This window comes from Spermophilus citellus (assembly GCF_964194105.1).
Source record: "Spermophilus citellus genome assembly, chromosome: 12".
Classification (NCBI taxonomy): domain Eukaryota; kingdom Metazoa; phylum Chordata; class Mammalia; order Rodentia; family Sciuridae; genus Spermophilus; species Spermophilus citellus.
The window spans coordinates 52,980,563-52,992,322 of record NC_138198.1 but is presented as its reverse complement, the minus strand read 5'-3'; the positions used below and the strand labels follow the sequence as shown (position 1 = coordinate 52,992,322).

At 51.9% G+C, this 11,760-nt stretch overlaps 1 long non-coding RNA gene across 1 annotated transcript; it reads right to left on the bottom strand.

The window, feature by feature from the left end:
* Positions 1-1,087: 1,087 nt before the first annotated feature.
* Positions 1,088-3,084, bottom strand: LOC308631532. The gene is made up of 3 exons (XR_014018242.1): positions 2,836-3,084; positions 1,631-1,757; positions 1,088-1,224 (listed from the first exon to the last, which is right to left on the bottom strand). It is a non-coding gene; the product is annotated as an uncharacterized lncRNA (long non-coding RNA).
* Between the last annotated feature and the right edge of the window lie 8,676 nt (positions 3,085-11,760).

The following is an 11,760-nucleotide window of genomic DNA, read 5'->3' as shown; positions in this document are numbered from 1 at the left end:
CGTCACAGGAACCAAGTGTCCTTGGAAAGGACAGCCTAAGAGAGCCTGGCTGGGGGACATGGTGACGTCGGGACTGGGCACTACACACCTGCCGCCTGGGTAGGCTGCGCCCACATAACGATGAGCAAATGGCTCTAGAGAAGTGACCTCGCTTTTCAGTGGTTCTCAAAGTATAAAAGGATGGGAAGCTCAGGGGACACTGGTGCTTGGTGGGAGTTCGAAGTCGGCTGCTCAGGTTCTCGTCCCTCCTCTCACCCACTGGGGACCACGCCAGTGTCCAAGGCCACTCAGAGCCTCTGCTTCCCTGGCTGTGAGGCAAGACGGCCACCCAGAGCTCATGGGGCCGTGCATTCTCGGTGCCTAACTCAAGCAGAGCGCCAACGGTGACCTCGGCACACAGCAGGCTCTCAGAGCACCAGCACCTCAACAAAACACCCGACTTGCTCACAATTAGGTCTCCAGGAGCCTCCTGCAGAGATCCTGGCCCAGGAGGTCCAAGCAAGAGCACAGGGACCTGCCTCGAGGCCAGCAGTGTGGGCCATGTGCAGGAGCACCAGGGCAGCAGGTGTCCCTGCTTCCCAGCTCCACGTTGCCTCCACAGGAAGCAAATTCCCCAGGGCTTGCGTTTTCTGTTGGTGTCCTGAGGTTTCCAATGTGTTGCCTCAATGACTCACCCTCCAAAATAGCAGCGCATCCCATCGACTTCACAGCAAATTCAGGTTTGTTGTTGTTGTTGTGGTTGGTTGGTTGGTTGGTTGGTTTTTTGTCTTTCAGAGGCTTCCCTAAGTTGCAGTCCTGATCCTAACTTTGGATACCTGGTGAACCTGTCAGGGGCAGGGTCGTGGTGGCCTTGCATGGCACGGCATCCAGCATTGACCCACATTCGCTCCACACTGACACCAGTCTCCAAAGCAAAGCCCAGGTGACTGACGAAGGCTGGAGACTCCGACTCCTTTTCTTGTTACCCCTCCAAACCGGCAGACCCGGGCCCAGGTGGCCTGTGAGACTGGCGGATTTTCCTGCAGGACTGTGGTATATGTAACGCACTCACCTGTGAAACAGGCACCCAGTGCTGTCTGGAAAACAACATGCTGATCTGGAATCCAAAGGCAAGCGCTCTGCATCCCAGCCCCTCACCTTCCAGGAAGGAGTGGGCAGTGGTGTGGCCTCTGACTGGGGCGAGTTGCTGTCCTGGAACGAGGTGCCCAGCACAGCTCAGATGCTCTCAGAGGCAAACAGAAGCCACCAGACACTCAGACCACTGTGGCTTATTGACTGATTTATTGTTGGTGTGTGTGCAGTTGTTTTGTTGTTGGTTTAAATGGCGGAGTAACCTGGCCATGGGAGAAGGGACTATTTATTCCATGTTAGAAGGCAGACGTCCACTCTGAGGGAGGCTCTTTGAAGCCCCCTCTGGCTCACAGCTCTGGAAGATGCCACATAGCCGCTGCCCTCAGGGGGGCCACTCCTGTGCTAACTCACTGGCAGACCAGGCCCATTTATTCCTTCTCTGTAGTCAATTCAGTCCCATTTTCCTGTGGGGAGACCCACTCTCCCCCATCAGTAGAACATCCCTGAACCACAATCTCATGCTCAAGAAGCGCAGAACACGCTGCTGTGCTCATGTTACCAGGAACGTGCGGCCCTTTTTCTGTCTCTTGGGTAAATCCAGCCGTCTCCTGTGCAGAGAGCGAGAAAGAGCACTCTTCACACAGGGCTGCTCAGCCCACACCCAGAGGAAGCCAGCCCCATCGAACCTGCACATGACAGAAAGGACAAGAAGCTGAATCAAAGATCAGGGAGACACACAGACAGGGACATAAACAAAAACACTGCAAAAAAATCTAGCAGCCTACAGTGGCTATCAAGAGATCATAGCCTAGCCGGGCACAGAGGTGCACACTTGTCATCCCAGCAGCTGGGGTGGCTGAGGCCAGAGGATCGCGAGTTCAAAGCCAGCCTCAACAATTTAGTGAGGCCTGAAGCAATTCAGTAAGACCCTTTCTTTAAAAAAAAAAAATTTTAAAGGACTAGGGATGTAGCTCAGTGGTTATGTCTCCCTGGTTCCCATTTCCAGGATTTGAAAAAAAAAACCAGAGATTTGTAGCATGTGCTTTTAGGCTATTGGTTGTACTGGAGCATGATTTCCTGCAAAAATATTATATTTTCATATTATTATTATATTTAATATATCATTATGCTGATTATATCTATTGTAATAATATAATTGCATATAATTATATCAGATATAATTATATGTATATTAGTGTATGTATGTGTGTGTGTGTGTGTGTGTGTATATATATATATATATATATATATATATATATATATATATATATTCCAGCTTCAGTTCCTATTTAGGAATCTGTCCAGTGGAAACAAGTAAACAAGTGCATAAACATATAAAGATAAATAAACAAAAATGGATGTATCTATTTTGTTCTTATAAAAGCCATTTAAAGTGACCCCTGAGCCAGAAGGAAGGTACAAAAGACAACCTTCATGACTGTCTCTCAAGCGGGTAGTGTCAGGGCCTGTGAACTGCTTCCGCCCTTTTGGGAATTATTAACTCTGCTTTTTTATCCTTTATAATGTGTTGTATTTTTTATTTTTAAAGGAAATTTAATTTTAAATTTAAATAAAGAGGAAATATAGAAATATATAATTGCTGCATAAAGATGAAGGGATTTTTAGTTTTGGGAAAACTCTCTTCAAATAATTAGGAATTTTAAAAAGCATCCACTTCTACCACTTAATAATATATTTTATATGTAAACCTAATGTTTATTTCCTTTACAAAGAAGCACTTGAAATGTAGAATTTTGAAGAAACCTCCTCTGTCCAGGGCTGGGGACGGGCCAGGGCCTCAGGTGTGCAGGGCAAGTGCTCTCCCAGGAGCAGCAGCCCAAGAAGCCGGCCGGTCCTTCCACGGGCAGTGTGGAGTCCTGGTGAGCGGCTCGGAACCTCTTGCCAGCGCCCGGGCTGGTTCTGCTGGGAGGAGCTGCTGAGAGATGCACAGCCTGGAGGGGCCCCGGACGATGGCAGCTCACCTGCCGCTGCCTCCGAACACCCGGTCTCCAAGCTCGGTGTGGTTACCTGGCTGTGCCATCGTCCCAGAGGAGGACCCCTACAAAGAGTGATAGTGTCAAACACAGCACAGCCATGTGATGAGAACAGGGTCAGGATGATCATAACACAGGAATTATGATCATATATATACGTGCTCCAGCTGGCAATGGAGGCCCCCCACTTGCTCCACCAGGACCCCAACCTATTTTAATGCACCCATCATCAATTCTGTTGAAAGAGTCACTGAACTGAAAGCTTGGGACTCCACGGGTTGCCTGCCCTGGCTGAGGCACACTCCTAAGCCTACTGAATACATTATTTCATGTTCTCACAATAACATCAGGAAGGAGAGATCACTGCGCCCACATTACAGATGACAGCCTTGAAGCTCCAGGACCCGGCAGCGGCCAGGTGTCCCCAGGACCTCCTCTCCTGCCCTTCACAAGTGGTTGTAAATGCCTAACTCTCACCCTGGGCTTGGAGAACGGCTGCCCTCACATCCTGCTTGGAAGCGTCCACTGCAGTGCCCAAGGACGGGGCTGCACCCTGGGACCCGGAGGCGCTCCCTGTCACCTGAGACTGACCTCAGGTCCCCGTGGTCACTCTCACACTGCAGACCCTCCTGGTCCAGCTCTGGGAACACCAGTTGGGCTTTCTTAGAAAGCACTTCCATTTGCCTAGCCAGGAGGAGGTCCAGCCTGGACGATGCCCTCAGGGTCAGGACTCCTCATCTCCACATGTCCCAGGTCCTGGCACAGTGGTTGGTGTACTGGCTTCCTTCACCTGAAACACTAAAAAGAAAAGAAAAAAAAAAGGAAAGAAAAGAAAAATGAGACTTGTTTATTTTACCCCCTATCATCACATCCCACAAACAGCAGCGTTTTTAAAAAACATTTTTTAATTTCTACAGAAAGCATTTTTTAACTGCAAGAGCACTAAGTGACGACAAAAATTTCACAGAACTGCTAACTTCAGTCCCGGGGTAGCAGTAAGTGTGGTCTGCACATGGCAAGGCACACGTGCGGCTGACCGCCGGCCTTCACAGCTGCGCTGGCTGCAGGGGCACAGGATCCCCCTCCCATGCAGGCTCCTCTGTTCACTGCAGGGCACAGAGCTACCCACAGATGGCCTGAACGCCCGTCTTCTTCCTGCAGATGTGCCTTTTAAAAGTTTTACTGGCATTATTGCTTTTTTACTTCTGGTAATTGCTTTAGAAGAACAAAGCTCTTTGTTTAAGGGGGGCCCAGGGATCACATAATTGCCAGGAGGCACATGAGAGGTTGCTAGACTTTCTAAACAGTTTCTCTTTTAACATTAAATATTAAATTCCTAATGTTTGGCCAAAATGTAGATGCTCCCAGGGAAGGGGGAGGGGATGCCCTCGGGAAGGTCACATAAGCTGGTAAGACATACCTCGGGACCACCAGGTGGAAGGCAGCCCCCAGGATGGTGTGGGTGCACCTGCGCCCTGCATCCAGCCACGGGCTGCTGGGGACACCGGCTCCAGCCCCAGCAGTGTCTAGAGTGTGAGGTGACTAACACCACCCTGCACTGACACAGGCTGATCCACCTGTCACCACACGCATCTCGGCCATCAGTCCTTAAAGGAGCATTTCTGGAATCTGGAGGGGCACAGGTGCTGGCCTCCTTAACCCTCCCTCCCTTTCAGTGGTGGATCTCAGCACTTTCTAGCTGTCACGACAGTAATTTCTGCAATAGTAAGTACCCTAACTGGGACTTTGGAACTGCAGAGGGGACTCTGGAGAAATCCTGGCACTGGGGTCCGGACACTCACTCAGCTACCTCTCCTGCACCTCGGGTTCCTCTGAAACTCCAGGGGAACCCGACTTTTGAGTGCACCATCCTCACCTTCGAAAGAGGAGACAAGGGTGGCTTCAACTTGCCCTTTCCAGGCAAAGACTAGTGTCCAAGCAAGGACGCCCCGTTTGCAACAGGTCCGTGCTGTGATGAAGTCAACTGCCTGTGACTTATGACACCGACTTCAGACCTGCGGCACTACTCGGATCTTCTAGAGGAACAGAATCAATGGGATGTGTAGACGTGTGGGTACAGAGGGGTCATCAGGCTGGCTTGCACCACCAGCAGCTGGGGGTCCCGCAAGGGACATCTGCAGGCTGAGAGCTGAAGGACCCATCAGACTCAGTCCAAGAAGCTGGAGCCTCACAACAGGAGGACAGTGGTGCAGCCCAGTCCAGGCTGAAGGCCTAGACCTCCCTGCAGAGCCACTGGGAGAGCCACTAGGGCAGAATGAAGGAGCCAGAGTAGGTGGCCCCTGGGCGATGGGGATAGGGACAGACACACCAAGCTGAGGAAGAAGCCAGCTGGCAACGGAGGCCCCCCACTTGCTCCATCAGGACCCCAGCCTGTTGGACAGTGCCACCACACTCAGGGCAGGTCCCCACAGGTCCCCACCTTGGCCTTGCTACCCCACATGCCAGTCGCCTCTGGAAACCCCCCACAGACACACCCAGAGCCTCTTCGTCCCGAGCGCCTCTCCATCATCAGCTGATGATCAGATCGGCAATCACATCTTCCAGCCTCAGGAACGCCTGGCCCTGGCCGCTGTGCCCAGGAGACGGTGCACGGCGTCCAGGGGACCAGGCTCTGGGAGGCCAGAAACAGCATAAAAGCAAAATAACGGCAGCAATAAAACCCAGCTTCTCAACCCAGTCCTACTGTGTGCTAACTAGTTCAGTGTACTAGTTAGGTACACAGCCTATGTTTACAGAATGGTTTACACAGTGAATGCGACCTTCACGCATGAATGAATTGGACACGGTCAGCATGATCAAAAGATGAGGATGGCCAAAACCTGTAATGCCAGCGACCCAAGAGGCTGAGGAGGAGGATCACAGCTGCAGGCCAGCCCCGCAACTGAGTGAGACCCTGTCCAAACTAAAGTGAAATAGATAAAACAAAAGGACTGGGGAAGTAGCTCAGTGGTAGAGCACCCTGGCTTCAATCCCTGATAAAAGGGAGGGAGGGAGGGAGGGAGGGAGGGAGGAGGGAGGAAGGGAAGGAAGGAGGGAAGGAGGAGGGAGGAGGGAGGAAAGGAGAGAGGGAGGGAGGGAGGGAGGAGGGGAAGGAGGGAGGAAGGAAAAAGAAGGGAGGAAAGGAGGGAGGGAGGAAGGAAGGAAGGAAGGAAGGAAGGAAGGGAGGGAGGGAGGGAGGGAGGGAGGAAAGTAGGAAGAAAGGAAGGGAAGGAAGGAGGGAGGGAGGGAATGAGGGAGGCCCTGGGTGGCTGCACAAGCCCCAGCTATCACGTCCATAGTTCCAGACAGCAGGAGAGAGAAAGGGGAAAAGAAAAGTGCAGGTGTCCCTTGGGATCTGCTTCTAGGATCCGCCTAGACATTTCTTCTCAGTCATGTCACAGCTGGCTCTCTAGGACTCTGGCAGGTGGAGTCTTCTCATTGGCTGTCCCATGCCTCACTATTTCTTTTAATTATCCAGGGGTTAAACTGATAAGTGACCAGCATCTCGTGTCCAGGAAAAGGGTCCCCCGGTGCACCTCGCACTTCAGTGATTCGCACTCACCGTCTCCAGCCACCATTGGGCTGTCACGGTGACTGCTGCAGCGTGGATCTAGAACACCTCACAAAGGCCCCAGGTGCCAAGGAATGGTCACCAGCTGGTGCCTCTGAGGGGCGGGGGGCCTTTGAGAGAAGAGGTGGTCCAGTGCTCAGAAAGGGGGCCATGGGACCTCTGCCTTCCTGTCCCATCCTCACTGGTCCTGACGAGAGCAGTACGGTCCCCTGCATGTCATGAGCCGCCTGGCCACTGCACAAGGACCCAAGCCTCCAACACTGGCGGAGAGCCCCTTCCCTGTAAGGTGACCACCTTGGGGCTGCCCATCTCTACGGGGACGACCTGCTCTCACTACCCCGCAGCAGACCCCTGGGCTGGGGTTCCTGGGGCCGCTCTCTGAAGAGCCTGTGGTGGTAAAAACACAAGTCATGGCAGCAGCCATCAGAGCCCTAGGGGACCCCAGTGAGGCCGGGCCGGCTGCAGACCCCCGTGCCCTGGCCCCTCTGCACAGCACCCCTGAGGGAGGTTGGCGTACAGCCCACACTGGAGGAGAAAACGGAAGGCCAGGTGCGGTTTGGGATTCACTGACCTCCTCCCCAGTGGCTCTCGCCTGCCTCCTCCCGCCAGAGACGAGCCTGGGGAGACGGCTCACCCCACCAGTGGGGGCTGAGGGCGCAGGGTGTGTCCAAGGACACGTCCCCAGGAGCCTTCACAAACCCCCTGGTGTGCTGGGCCTGAGGGGGGCCGCACCCCACAGAACAGGGACCTCAGAGCCACGTCTCCATGGCCAAGCGCGCCTGCCACTGCTGGGACCAGGGACCGTCGTCCTCGCAGACCACGAGAAGCCTCCCCCAAGAGTGCAGGGCCCCTCCCGGGAGAACAGCCACCTGGGGGACACGGAGGACAGACAGGAGCAGCACACCCCCCAGGGGAGAGTTATCCTCTCCCCAAACGTCCAAAGCCACCCAGCAGGGGAGGAGGGGAGGAGCGGCTGCCGAGGGACTTCACCTCCTGTAAAGCTTCTTTGCCTCTGTACAAGCGAGGGACGCTCTTGTGACATCAGTGACCCGACCCCATGCACGGCCCAGAGCCAAACTCAGGCCACTCTGTGAGCACCCAGAGTCCAGGAGGGAGGAAGCTGGGACCCCCAGGAGCTGCCCGCCAAGTGAGGTCATGAGGTCCCCACCTCATTCCTACCTTCCCAGCCTCCTCTCCAGGGAGGGGATTCCAGATCCTTCCGAACCCTGATGTTCCAGTGGGGATGTGGCCACAGCTCGGTGCCAGCAGCCGAGTATCCTCAGGCTCAAGGCGGGGCAGGAGGGCTGCTGGTGTCACCCGCTCAGCACAACACTGAGGGTCCTGAGGGTCACAACACTGAGGTGGGGACTCAGCCCAGTGTGACCTGAAGGATCTAGGGGTGAAGAGAAGCCCACACAGCTAGTCTGACCATGGTCTAGACCAGGCCCACTCACCCTCCCTGCCTCTCACTGCACCTCAGGACCCGACCCCTCATTCACCAGGGGCATGGTCAGTCCTGAGGAGGAAAGGGAGGGTCCCCTCTCTCAAAGCTCCAGTGGTAGAAGACCAGCCATGGCCTGGGGATGTGGCTCCACTGTGACGGAGGAGCTGAGACGGTCAGCTTGTGCAGAGGAGAGGTATCCTGGCTCATAGTCTCATAGGTCTCAGTCTGTGGCCACCTGGCCCTGTAGTTTCTGGGCCTGTGTCCAGAGCACGTGGTGGAGCACTTCAGGGTGCCTGAGGGAGGAAGAAGAGAGGCCGGGTGCCAGAATCTCTCGGGGCACACCCCATAAGTGACCTGCCCCACCTCCTGGAGTCCCTCACCTCCAAGAGCAGCTCTGGCTGGGGACCATGCCTTCAGCTGGGGACGCTAATGCAGACCCTGGCCCTTGCACAGGTGTCCACAAAACAAGCAGTCCCATTGGCAGATCCATGGACTCAACCAAACAAGAGCTGTGGATGGAGGCCCATTGCTCCTGCCTCACTCTAAATGAGGTGCAGTGCGGGAACCGCAGGCCAGGCTGGCTTTTGTTCTGCTGATGCTGAATTTACGTGCAGTCTGCCTTCCTGAGCATGCACGGGGCCAGCTTCATAGGCCCACTGTGGCCTCTGCCTCCACCCTGGCCTCCCCACCCAAGTACCTCCCACCTCTGCTGCCTGCCGGGCTTCTTCCTCCTCTGGGTTCCTCTCTCTGTGGTTGTAGTTATTTTTCGAATTCCTTTCCTTTTCTTTTTTTTTTTCTTTTCCCTGACACAAATGACTTCCTGGCCCAGTCTGGCCTCAAATTCCTAGGCTCAAGTGATCCTCCTCTCTAGTCCTTAAATATGACCTATAGGTCATTACAATAGTGAAAGATTTGTGGTTTCTGCTAAGATCAGGAATAAGGTAAGGATGTCCCTCCTCACACTACTCATCTTTTCACTAAAAGTTGTAACCTATGCAATAAGGCAGGAAAAAAAATAAAATGTGTCTAGACTGAAAAGGAAAAAAAATTAAATCCTCTTTATACATAGACAATACAACTGTCTATGTGGAAATCCTATAGCATCTCAAAAAACAAAACTATAGACGCTAACAAAGGAGCCTAACAGAGTTGCTGGATAAGATATATAAAAGCGGGCTGGGGCTGGGGCTCAGCGGTAGCATACTTGCCTGGCATGTGTGAAGCACTGGGTTTGATTCTCAGCACCACATATAAATTTATATATATATATATATATATATATATATATATATATATATATATGTCTATTAACAACTAAAAAGAATCCTTAAAAAAGATATATAAAAGCAAGTTTATTTTTCTGTGTTACCAATCAACAATTGGAAATGTAACTTTAAAAAAATAATTTCTAACAGCATCAGAAAAAAAAAACATTTAGGAACAAATTTGAGAGGAGACGTGAACCAGTTACACGTAGAGACCAGAAACAGCTGAGGGGAGGCGTAAGGAGGTCGGTTGCTTGGAGGCTGGCACCCAGTCAGAATGGAGGACACAACATCACTAAGACTCTCCCTTCGTGACTGATCTGTGGACCCTCAACAGCCAAATCAAGGTTCCATGGGCGTCTCTGCAGAAAGTAATGAGCTGACTCAAAAACCCACATGGCAAAGAAAACAGACTGGGCAATCCCAAGGACGACCATGAAAGGAGGCACTTGTGTTACCCAAGTCAAGACTCAGTAGGAGGCTGCGTGATCGGCAGGGCTTTCTCTGACTGACTGGCTTAAAACTGTTAGAAATGATGGTGAAAGGAGATGGAAATATTGTCCAAAGTACATGTGTGAAGACATGAATGGTGTGAATATACTTTGCACACAACCAGAGACATGAAAAATTGTGCTCCACAGTAGCATGAATTGTGATGCATTCTGCCGTCATATATAACAAATTAGAATCTAAGAATTTTTTAAAATTACATAACCTAAAAAAAAACTGTAATGTCACTCTCCAACGCCCACCTCTCCATTCTTTAATTTTTCTCTGTGGCTTTCACCACTTTCCAATAGGACACATATTTTACTCACGTGTTTTCTTTATACTCTGTCCCTCCCGTCTTCCTCACTAATCCTGCACTTTCTGAGGGTAAGGGCTACCTTCGGTTTTCCTGAGTGGCATGTCCCTACTCACACAGGTGACTTGAGAGAAGCATGCTGAACACACAAATCCATGACTGTGTGTTCAGCCCTCTGCCCTCTGCGAGCTCCTTCAAGCCCCCTTCTCTGACACAGAGGGAGTCCTCAAGCCTAAAACCCGGGGTGGCAGCGAGAGCCCAGGAGGTAAGGATTCTCCTCGTGGTTCTGTTAGGGAAGCTGATCTTCCTGCCTTCCTGGGTTTCAATTTCACCACTATAAAAAAAGGAATTTCAACTGATCCATCTTTAAGATCTACGTGTCCTCTGTATTCTCCTCAAAAATAACAGATCCATTAAAATTCGGGTGACTTAGTAAGGTACAGTAACCTCGCCCTCCACCCTCGCAGGCTCAGCCAGCTTGGCGAGAAGCTGTTCCAACATCTGCGTCGTCTCCGTGAGCATCCTGCCACCTTGTACACGGAACTTGAGCATCACGAGCTGTGATTACCTTAGGGACCAGAGGGAGAATCTTCATTTTTTGCTTCATGCACTTCAAAATGAGAAAAGTGAAGACACGATTCAGAAGACATTTGTTTGTATTTCTGTTTTTTATCTCAATTCTCTAGTTACGAAAAACCATTTTTCAACATTTTAATGAAACCCTGGCTCCTGGCTCCTGGTCTCCACCTCTTAAGGAAAACCTCTCTAACAGCCCGCAGGAGACAAGACTCTCCTGGCTACTTTTCAGGGCCTGTCTATCACATTGGAACCAGTGGCAGAGTGTCCCAGGCCACCTGGCTGGGCCACCAGGCTGGGATGTTCCTAAGGCACATTGGGTGAGTCCCAGGCCAAGAAAGTTTTCCTTTATGGGTTCTCCCTCCTCAGGAAAGTAGTGGGACTTGCAGCCGCGGTGTGTCACCCAGCCTTCCCGGGCAAGCGCAGAAGCACACTCTCCCAACACATTGTCAGAGCAGACACCTCCCCAACTTTACTACCCGCTAGGCTGCAGTCTGCCCCCATGTCAGCCCTCTTAGAAGAATGGGATTTGGAAGCCCCCAAGCCCAAGTGTTCTTCTCAGTTGCACTTGGTTTCACTTAGATGATTTTTGGCTGATTCATCCTCCCCTTCTAGTTGGCCATTTTAGAAAAAAAAAAAAATGAGAAGCCAACACATGACACTCCTAGGATTCCAGACAGGCCCACACTGACAGTGTCAGCCAACAAAATCACCTTTCAACACATAGGACCTTTACAGGCAGAGGCACCCGAGGATCACACAGGGTCTAACTCTGAGGCCATCTCCCTACTGTCCTGGGGAGGGACAGTCCACCTCTTCCCAGTGCTGCAGCTACTGCCAGGTGACTTGTGCAGCTCTGGGAAGCTCCGATCCCAAGGCTGCTTGACCCCCACGTATACACCAAGTGCACACTGACTGGTATTCCACATGTCCCCTGAAGTGCTCTGACTCCATAGAAAGAGAAGTTTCTTCATCCAGCAGAAAGATACTGTCCCTGCACTTCAGCAGTGAGACCAGAAAGAAGAAAAGAGGAG